Source organism: Athalia rosae, chromosome 7, assembly GCF_917208135.1.
Source record: "Athalia rosae chromosome 7, iyAthRosa1.1, whole genome shotgun sequence".
Classification (NCBI taxonomy): domain Eukaryota; kingdom Metazoa; phylum Arthropoda; class Insecta; order Hymenoptera; family Athaliidae; genus Athalia; species Athalia rosae.
Genome location: NC_064032.1, coordinates 7583619 through 7594421, shown reverse-complemented (window position 1 = coordinate 7594421; position 10803 = coordinate 7583619). Strand labels below are relative to the sequence as shown.

The following is a 10803-nucleotide window of genomic DNA, read 5'->3' as shown; positions in this document are numbered from 1 at the left end:
GCCACGCTACAATTCCAAGTACAAGACCGTATGAGGCTGATTTTTCGGTGCCGTGAATCGTGAAAAACTCGGCGGCAATCTGTTTCGCTATGAAGCGGTGAAGCACAACAGATATTATATTGACTCGCGTAGCGATAGCCAATCTCCGATCTCTCTACGTGATAACTACAGAGCTAGTATCGCAGCCTACTTTGTGCCTCGATGAAGATTAAGCGTGTTTCGATAATTCACGGGTAAATATTATCAGCGTATGTATACCTATAAAGGGAAAGCGATTCTTTCCGAGCATCGCGCATTGCCACGAAACTAATATCAAACCGTAGGAGGAATATTGGTAGAACAAGGAGAAATAAGTGTTGGCATATGAAATCAAGACGATTTCGACTGGTGTACATACATTTATTAAATAGATTCGACAATAAAGCAAATTTTGCCCTTGTCATAGCGAACGCAGGATTGAGTTTTCAGTCTTTCTCGATCGCTCTTCATCCGGTGGATTTTCTGTAATAGTTAAATTTATTGGGAAAGTATGAGGGTTGATTGGGGGGGTTTTCGAGCTTGAAAATGAGAAAAATATCAAGTTGATCGAGCATAAAATTGTTGCATTCAATTATTTCAGAAGATATTTATTCCAAGTTTTCATCAATGTTATTTAGATTAACGATAGATAAATTTACAATTTAGAAAAACAATAGAACATCCTTTAAATCGAGATGGCGGCGAACGCAATGGGAGGGATTGTCCCGATAATCAAGATTTACTTGGAGTGTAAAAAATGAAAGTCGCACCCCATACCTTAAATGCCACTTCGACTGGACCAGATTCCCCATATTGGAATCGAAACTTTGAGCGGAATCGTCAACTTTACGCCGCGATAGAAGTTGTCATTTTTATCTAAAGAGCAGAATAAAAAAAATCACATTGTAGGTATTGGTATGTTATACAAGCTGGATAATGGATATTTTTTCGATACACGCATCACGAGAAAGGAGAAAACAGTAAAAGACGAGTTTCAATCTCTTAATTTTTGAGTTATCCATTCGATATGTTAACAACGATCAACTGTAGGTGAAAAATTTGTAGGATTCAAAATGTACAACGTAAGCAAAACAACAAAAAAGTATTCAACCGCATCTTCGTTTCATCACGGAGAGCCGAGTTATCGCAAATAAAAAAATTACCCCCCTCTCCGAGATGGCGGCGAAAACTCATGGGAAATCTTCATCGAAAATTCAATCCCCCCCCCCCCCCCCCCCCCTACATTATGTTCAAAAATTAGCCTCATCTTTTCATTTGCATTTATTCACCTTTTTCCCACATTGTCATATATTGTCGTAGATATACATATGTATGGTATCATAACGACTGGACTCTAAGTTTTTCGTGAATTTGTGCCGCGGCGACAAATGCAATTACTTCAGATAAATCAGAATACATCGACACCCAATACTAACAATAAGTAATTGTGATTACTGCCATGTCTAATTGTGAATGTCGAGATTTGTTCATGACGCTACTATTTCTCACTGATCGAATCTGATTGATCGTGAGACGAATCCATCCGATCAGACTCAATTCAAATTACACTTTTTTTATATTAACTATACTTTAAGTCTATTTTCATTTGTACAATAATCTATATCTCATTGTCAGACAATATTACGTATGTTATAATTTAGAGCATTTGTACTGAAATTTTTTAGTAATATGTTTCATCTTTTGTTAATAGCAATCCAACTATTCATATACAATGGAACAGAAATTTGAAATTTTCCAGGGCTGAAAACCCCTCGTGGACTCTCATCCTTTTTCCTCTCGTGTACACTTCCACCCGATTCTTCTGTTTCCTAAACCAGAATGCACGGTAATTTTGGTTTTTATATTTGACATGATCGTGATTATTCTATCAGTAATTATTGAGTGGCAGGTTTCTTGGTCAGTATGTGAAGAACGTATTTTTTTTAGCCTCACACGGTGGGGAATCGGAAATACATCAGAGTTTGGTCAGAAATTTGCTATACATTCTGAACTGTAACCAAATTTTTGCTACCTATGGATTAATGTTATACTGTCGAAGATCGTGCTGGTATTGCTGGGCATATTTCCGATTGCTACTTGCATTTCTATTCGTTGTGAATAATAATCGATTAGCTTTGAATCGATTTGATTGAGGCATTTGTCAACAATTTGTAAAAGGTTCGAGCCTCGCTGAAAGGATATAGTGAGGAAGGTGTAAAAGTTTTGGTTGAACGAATAAGATGTTTTCTTATTTACTTATTTATTGGTATAATTAGCGTACATTATACTTGGTTGTCGATTAGGAAGAAGGTAGATGTTGCTGACTCGAAGGTTGGGAGTATAGAGCTAGTAGCTAGTAGAGAGTAGTTGGCTAGAGGCATAGATATATTGAACCCTAGAATTTTCCCTAGAATTGAATTCAATGAGTTCTAAAAAATTTTGATTCAGGAAGAACAAAAAAAAGAGAGAAAATGAAACGAAGAAAATGACAACACGTTAATGATAGAATTAAGTTCCAGTGAAAATAAATTGAACAATCTAATTTCTTTGGAAAACTTGTTACAAGTTTTCTTCTCACTCAGAAATCATTATTTCCCAATTGATTTTCAATTAATTCTTCTTTCCTCGGCATCTTTGGATTTTGATTTTGGTTTTTTTTTTTCTAAATTTTTTCTGTACTCGAAAATCTTTCCAACGTGACATTCTTAGCATTTTCAAAATATTCCGTGCTCCTGATACAATATTACCCACTTTTCCGAAGCAAAACTCATTTTTTTATTATATATTTTCTTCTCCATCAAAAGTCCTCATTTCACTGTAAACTTCTCATCTTGAACTGTATCTCTGGTTCAAATTTTTTTTCAATCAGACCGTCACATAGAAATATCGTTTCCTCAAATATCAAACCTTTGAAAGATACTTCGCACTGGACGATCAATTAAAAATTTGCATAACATATTAACAAGTTCACAAAAAGCTAAACAACGAACAAACTCCTACTCGCAAGCCCCAACAAGAATAACAGTTATATTCAGTTATTTTTTTTTTTTTTTTTTTGACCGGTAGTTTGTGTTAGCGAACATGAAATACTACTTTTTTCCAAACCCGTAACGTTGCGAACTATACTGAAATTTTTTTCAACCGAACAAGAATAATTCTCCTTACAGAAAATATTGTATTTCAGATTTTTGTATTCAAATGTGAACAAATTATCATAATATCCATTTGCACCGAAATCATCCTAGCGATGAGAGAAGCTCATCTGCTGCACCGTAATACCGATAGTCCGGACGAGCGTGTTATATTTGTCGCGCGTCACCGTCTATAAGGATGAATTTGAAGATTGGATCTACAGATCGCTCGTGCGGTTGACCGATAATTTCTCAGAGGTCGATGAAGGGTTTGTTTTACCACGAAACGCAGAGGGCGCTCTGGGTTGGCACTCTCATTTTGCGACTTAATACCCTATGACTCTGACTTTTCGCATCTTGTTCGATCTAGTTCAATATATCTATGCTAGAGGAATTTTGAAGAAGGAAGGCTCGGTATTAGGAGGGGTTTTTAGCTGACAATGAGTTACATAAGTTGGTGCCGTATGCAAGTGGTAGAGTTTCCAGAGTTGCAGAATTATGATGCAGTGGTGAATAGGAGATGAGGATGTGGGCGATCGGGTTTAGCGAGGGAAAGTTGAGATGAGGAGAGGCGTTAGACGTAGCACGATTAGAAATATAAGATCAAAAGAAGTAAATGAATAAAGAAATAAACTGATGAATTCCGATAAAAGTTACTACGACTAATTGAAATTTGTTTTAGGGCGCTTGTTTTGAATCTGAAGTCAGATTCCAAAAATTCCAAACGTTGAATCCGAAATGGCGGTTTGAAATCTAAAAATAGTCAAGTGATTAGGAAAGTAATTGAAAAATTCCAAATATATCAAAGACTCAGAAGCCGACTTGTTTCAATACACAATAGATTGAAATCACGATTGAAAATTATTAAAGATGATTCGGTACTAATTGTAAGACGCTGTGCGGTTTACACCGCCAACTTGAATTGAATAGTCCAAAAAAAGCATCTCGGGTGCAAAAAACATCATCAAGTATCTAATTATGTTTCCCAAGTCAATCGCCACCGAGAAGTCATTCGTCAAGAATGACCGTAAAATTAAATTCTTTGGAACAAAAGGATCTTAATCGATCATGGTGCCAATATAGTAACTTCGCATCATGCACAGAAGTACTAGAGAAGAGTGGAATGATCAATTGAATGGATTTATAATTGTAAAGGCAATTCCAAAAAAAAAAACTTGAATTGAATTTGAAAACAAAATTGAAAAGAAATTATATCGAATTAAAAAAAAAAATCAGTACGTTGAAAAATTGGAGGTAGTGGGACTAGGCGGACATTCTAGAAAAAAACAACAGAGTACTCGTATAGTAATATAACATTAGCCCGCCAAAAATAACGTAGTCCAATTTTTTGTTAACTTTATTTTTAAATTGATCCAATTTTTTCCCCATTGAATTTTTGTTTTAAAATTCAATTCAATTTATTTTGTACTTTTATTTTTTTTTGTTTCCAATTCCATATTCACTAAATTGATAATCCCAGTCTTCTTCGGTACTTCTATGCGTGATGAAAGAAACTATATTGGCACAATGATGGATGCGGATCCTCTTTTCTCCAGAAAATTCAATTTTACGGTTATTCTCGAGCAACTCGGTTATTCGGTGGCGATTGATTTGAGAAAGTTAATGTACGTACCTGCTTGTATTTGAGGTCTTGTGTTAAATTGACTATTAATTGAGTGTTTCATCGCCACAATATCCTTACTATCAAGAATCGCTATAGGAAATGTGCGATTATTTTTTTTACATGTGAACCAAAATACGTGCGTATCACGAATCAAGTCATGAATCAGATCATAGATATATTGCACTCTATGTTCAGATCTACCGTTAGATTATTGATTTTTATTTCGTTCTTTCGAACAGAATACGGTAATTGTTGGATGCGAAGTTATTTACCAATAGTCATTATGCGCACTCGTTGGACAATTTCCTACCAATGTTCGACGTTGGTATTGAACGTCGCGTTGGTGCGACACCAAAGTCGAAGGTGTTCGCGTCCTTTTCTCGTTTCTGTGGGGTGGAATTTCTTTGTTTGGTAATTGGATATTCGGAATAGAGCTCAGCTATGTTCTTTCATTCAAAGAAACTTTGCTCCACCTCCCTCTTGATATTCGAGTGACATAGTTTCGTGTGTAATGCGTAGCGCGTTGGCGTCATCTTACGGGTCGGTGGAACCTGCTCGGGACATCGTAAGTCCAGATCTTTCACGACCGATTCTATCCATACTCATGCTGTGGTTGTCAGGAGCAAGGAGATCAAAATGAACAGTTTCTGGAGCAGCATCGAACATTAGCCCCTGAGGCGACGATGGTATCGCACGAATCAGTTATTCATCGAGTCGCAGCTAGACGGAACTTTGAAAGAAATCCCATCTTCTCCGGCGCGAAAAGCAGCCCACCTCTCAACAACACGGGCAGGTGCCGCCCTAGCACAACTATATGCTTGAACAGAATCAATTTCGAAGCCTATCTCCACTCCGTATCATTCAACAAATCTGCAGAACATCTGCGTTTGCATAACATTCCATTCGTTCCTCTCTACGGTTTCCATTGTTACGTAACCATACACGCGCCTCTCGCGGTATATGCGTACAATCTGTAACAACGTACACACATATCCAACCCCTAGGTACCGACAAACTCGCTCAACCTGTCGATGTTGAGACACGCAGTGCGTGCAGCCTGGATACTACTTGGTAATATTATGGGATATCGATTCCTCGTTGCAATTGACACAGGACCACGGCAACCCCCTACACGTCTACGTTGTCGATACGTCACACGTGTTCTATGACCTATGTGCACACACATACGAACACGCTCCAACTGAAGTTTCTACGATGCTGTCGTACGTTAATTGACTTCGCTATATATACCGCCTCCACTTAACGGAGAAGCCTATCGTCTGTTGCCAGTCCTCGATATTTTCGTACCTCCAAGATATCTCGCTATAAGTATTCACCTGCTGAGTACCAACCAGACAAACACGAAGGGTGGTTCTTACTAGGTTGGTTCTTAAATTTCATCACTTTCATGAACGAAATATCTCCGAATAAATGGAAAAAAAAATCACACAAAACTTCAGACTTATAGCTTAATTAGGTTCCCTGGAGAAAAAAAGAATCCAAATCAATCATTGTGCCAAGTATATGTAATTTCGCATCATGCGCAGAAGTACCGATGAAGACTGGAATAAACACGCAGAACAAACCGAATTATCAATTTGAAGAATATAAAATTGTGAAAAAAATTTGAACAAAAAAATTAAATTGACTTGAAAAGAATAAAACAAAAAATTGGAGGTAGTGGGACTTTCGGGCTTTTTGGAGAAAATCCAGAATTTTCGCATGGCAATGTAACTTCAGCGTAACCTATAAACCTAACCTAAGTACGCTTATAGGGCCCAGTATAGCGTGAATCGAAATTTAAACTGGATACATTATTTTTATCTTCAAGTTTTAATCTGATGAGGAATTTTTCATTTTGAACCTTTGTGAGGCCCAATATGATCCCTGCATCTCCTCCCAGAGCCCAATACAAAATTCAAATTCACAATTTATCAGTAGAGTAAATTTTTAATATGAAACTGAAGTACTTACTTTAAATTAAAAGAATCACCGTACAGGACTCTTTGTTAGATATTTTGAGGGACCCAAGAAAGGGCTCAAATGTAAAATTCCTCACAATGGAGCAAATATCGCAGGTAAAGATCGATTCACGCCGTACTGGGCCTTGTCAACCTATTTAGGCGCCCCATACGGGGGGCCTACGGTTTTGAAAGTTTCGAAGACGTATCTTCACGTAAAATTTTTCGCAGAATCCAAATATGAAATACGGAAGTAGGGTTCCCATTTAAAAGTCCAAAGTTGGGCCCTTTGGGACCCTTCTAGGGCCACAAGGTCCACAATCTGATTTGACCGTTCGATTTCCCGGGAAAAATCACAAACGGAGCCTGTTCAAAATTTTCAGTTTTTTTCCACTGTTTCGAATTTATTGAGCCGTTTCCAGACATTTGGGACACCCTATAGATGCATCAGAGCGTGCTAAACAACGTACTCGAAAAATTCAATATCTCGATAAATATTGCGAGTAAAATTTGATGTCGAAATTCGATTTGCGACTTTCTGAAATTTATCCGTATTTTCTGATGTAAATTTGCCATCTCACTTATCCTCCTTGAAATTTTACATCTGGCTAATGAAAACAATGGCCTTTCCCGGGGGCAATTTAGAACACATATGTATGTACGACATGTATGTCCGTATAGGTATTGCAGCTATGGCTTCAGTTTCTCCGGGCGGGTGGAACAATTCCTTCAATCAGGTAATGGTGCGTATCGCGCGTTGGATATAAACGCGTAACTGGAGAGCTTAAAATACAGTACACGCATCAGAGGAGCGCTAATTAAATAGAAACGCTTCATCCACGACGTTTAACTCTCAAGGATTTTTTCGAACTCTTTTGGACGCTACATTGTAGTCCAATTGTCGCAAATTCGTGCGAAAGTAGAAAAGTTCTGCTTGAACGGTTCCGATTCTCGATTAATTCGACGATTCAAGTGTTTTTTGATTAAATTCAATCAATCAATGATATTCAAGTAGAAAAAGTAAAATAAAACTGCGATTGCATGATTCCTTAATTAGTATTCATCCTGTATTCCAACCTAACTGTAAGTGTTATTGCACGCTATATGCACAATCAAGTATGTACACACTCGTTGTCAGCAGCAAAATTAACGGCGTACTCGGTATTGCGCGAAAAATTACTCATCTTCAGAATGCTTCGACCCAATTAAACAAAGTTGAAAAAAATTGTTGCAAAAACCATTTTTAAGATTTAACTTTCATCTTTCAGATGGTTTTTTGACATTTTTTTCCAGTCATTTCTGACTTCATGGCGTAGGTTGGAGCACCAAGTTGCAAAACGTAGAACAAAAACTACAATTTATTATAACTTGTTTATTGTTTGTTATGATTGTAAATTCGTATTATGTATTATTAATTTCCAGGTTAGTTGCAATGCGACATGGAAAATATCCAATCGACTTAATTGCCGTATAATTAACTGTCTCGAAATGTTTCAGTATCTGATATACATGTATGTATGTATTTTAATTTCCGCACAGTATTTTCGTGCTGTTACCATGCAAGCTTCTACATATGTATGCGCTTACGTATTTCTACAGTTATGAGTAAGCTGGTGTACGCAGTTAGTTGAGGGCGTGTAACACGTGTGCAATACCATGATGCCGGTTTATAAAGTAATTACTAATCAGAAGTTATGATCGTCACCCCGAGACCTGGTCACTGAAGCTCAGAGCTAACTTGCTAATTAAATTAACTTCGCCAATCTACTTCCCACTTACCGGTTTTAATTTCATAGTTCAATGTGTGGAGCTCGAGGTAATGTCGGATCCCAGCTGTACGCGAAGGATATTACGTACATTTTCAAATTACTCAATTCCGTCATCTGCACAAGTATTGTAAACTAACCACGTAACTATGAAGAAAAACTATCGCATGTTTATAATGATAATCGTTCTTTTTTTTTTTTACTTTTCCCCAACCTGTGCAGTTGACGTTCATACATATAAATTTAGTACAGATATAGATTAGGGTGGACCATCCTGTTTGGTTTATTCGCGAATTTTGTTACTCCAACTACTCAAATATTTCTGAATGTCTTGAAAAAAAGTACGAAAAAGCCCAAACTCATAAATCTTGATTCTACAAAAATTATATTTCCAACTCAAGCAGTGGTTTCCTACTTCATTGGCTACATGTCAACACTTATGAAGTTGATGATGCACAATATAAACAATTCGTATGCTACATCTGCGGTAGCGTGGGCTGCTGACTTCCTTTTTTTTTGGTGCGTACAGTCTATCCTTATCTAGCGGATTCCAGTTTTTCTTCGAAAATTGTCGTCGAGGTGTAATTCAATTTGGAATAGCGTCTAAACACTTTTTGAAAAATTTGAAGTGGCGGACGAAATAATTGCATAAGTTATGAACAATTTAATTTAGTGAAAAAAAAGGGGTTTGGTTTTCTGCGAATATCCCAAAAACTATTGCAGGTATCGAAAATCCGAAAAAGATCCGTAAAGAGCAGGAAATTTCCTGAACAAAATTCCCACCTCCTGGAACTCTACCGCCATTGTTTGTGATTTCAATTTTGAGGTGAAAATGGGGCTAAAAACGGGTGAAATGAGTTCCGCGTACGCCGACCCATTTAGAAACTTAAACACAAAAAATTATTTTACTCACTAATTGTAAGTATGGAAATTGGGAAATGAAAAAATTTACATACATTTTGGATACTCGAGTAAACAATAATCCTTCGGAAACAAATTTTCCCTAATTTTTCAAGTAGATATGCTTTCGGTAATTAAATTTTTCTTACAATTTTTAAATAACAGAAAAACCCTAATAATTGTTGAGCTAAAAGCCTGAGATTTTTTTCACAGCCTGGAGCTATTTTTTAAAGGCTTCAGAAAAGATCTCCGTTGAAAAAGTTGAGAAATTTTTATTCTTCGCTGTATTGTTAACCATTGAGAAATGAAAATAGTAAACCGAACAAATGTTTAATTTTTTTTTTTCTCAAGTGTTACGACTATTTCGTTTTCTTATGATCAATATCTACATGAAAATAATTTTTTTCAAATTTTTACTCAATGTCCGAAAATCTTTTATAAACAAATGCGTTGTTTATGAGATAATTGCAAATTTTTCTTCGGCAATCTAATCATTGATGAAAATAATAATTTGTAAGTGTTACATCCGATCGATTAATTGGGAGGAATCGTTCGTGAACAGGAGTTTTTTGCAGGCGCTTTTCACCTAGGACTCGAGACCAGTACAAAGATTAGAAATAGATGTGGTTAATAATACGGTAGATTTAAGGGAGATTTAAGAAGGGGTTTTATTGAAAAAGCGATTTAATTTTGCATGCCCGTCTCCTCGGATCCGATTAATCGATTTTATTGTAGTCGGGATAATTTAGTTTGAACTCTATTGGAATGATTGGAATGAGTTGGGAATTGCGGGGGCGTCGGAAAAAGAAGGCAAGGTTTCTGTGTTTCCATAATATTCTCAAATCAACTTTGGTACTTCGTTTCCACGAAGTACAATCAGTTGTTGAAGTTGATTTCGGAGGCGACGAAGCTGGACCCTACGTCCTGCTCTTCTCCTCATTAGAATTTGAAATATAGATATTTTACAAAAATGATATTGTTGGGCAAGGAAAATGACCAAATCATTCCATTGCTCATACGAATCACTTGATCATTGAGATAACTACAGTATAGGTGAACGAGTTTCTCAACGGTCGTATGATTCAAAAGAGAAGTCAGCGGCGAGAAACACAACCGAGAACACAATTGCAGCTGATCAGCAAGTTTGCCTCGACACAGGCTTTCCCTTTTTAAGAGTTTGAAATAGCGCCAAAGGCCAAAGAATTGAACAGATCGAGTATTTTAACTTTAAGATGTAAAATTACTAATTAACAAATGATTAGAAGAACCCGAGTTAAAACCAGAAAACTTGTAGCTTGAAGAAAAATGAGTTTGGTATGAATACATATACGTGAAACAACTCCTTGTTGGACTTAAGTTTGAATTTCGAATTTGAAATACAGAGTCGCAAACTGAACGGCAAC

At 36.7% G+C, this 10803-nt stretch overlaps 1 long non-coding RNA gene across 2 annotated transcripts in view; it reads right to left on the bottom strand.

Moving 5' to 3' along the window:
- Nucleotides 1-381: 381 nt before the first annotated feature.
- The window catches only part of LOC125501686, a 45175-nt gene continuing 34753 nt past the window's right edge, over nt 382-10803 (bottom strand). For both annotated transcript variants that reach the window (XR_007279296.1, XR_007279295.1), the window contains exons 2-3: nt 796-894; nt 382-501 (exon numbers count right to left, since the gene is read on the bottom strand). This is a non-coding gene — a long non-coding RNA (uncharacterized LOC125501686). The remainder of the gene's footprint in view (nt 502-795; nt 895-10803) is intronic.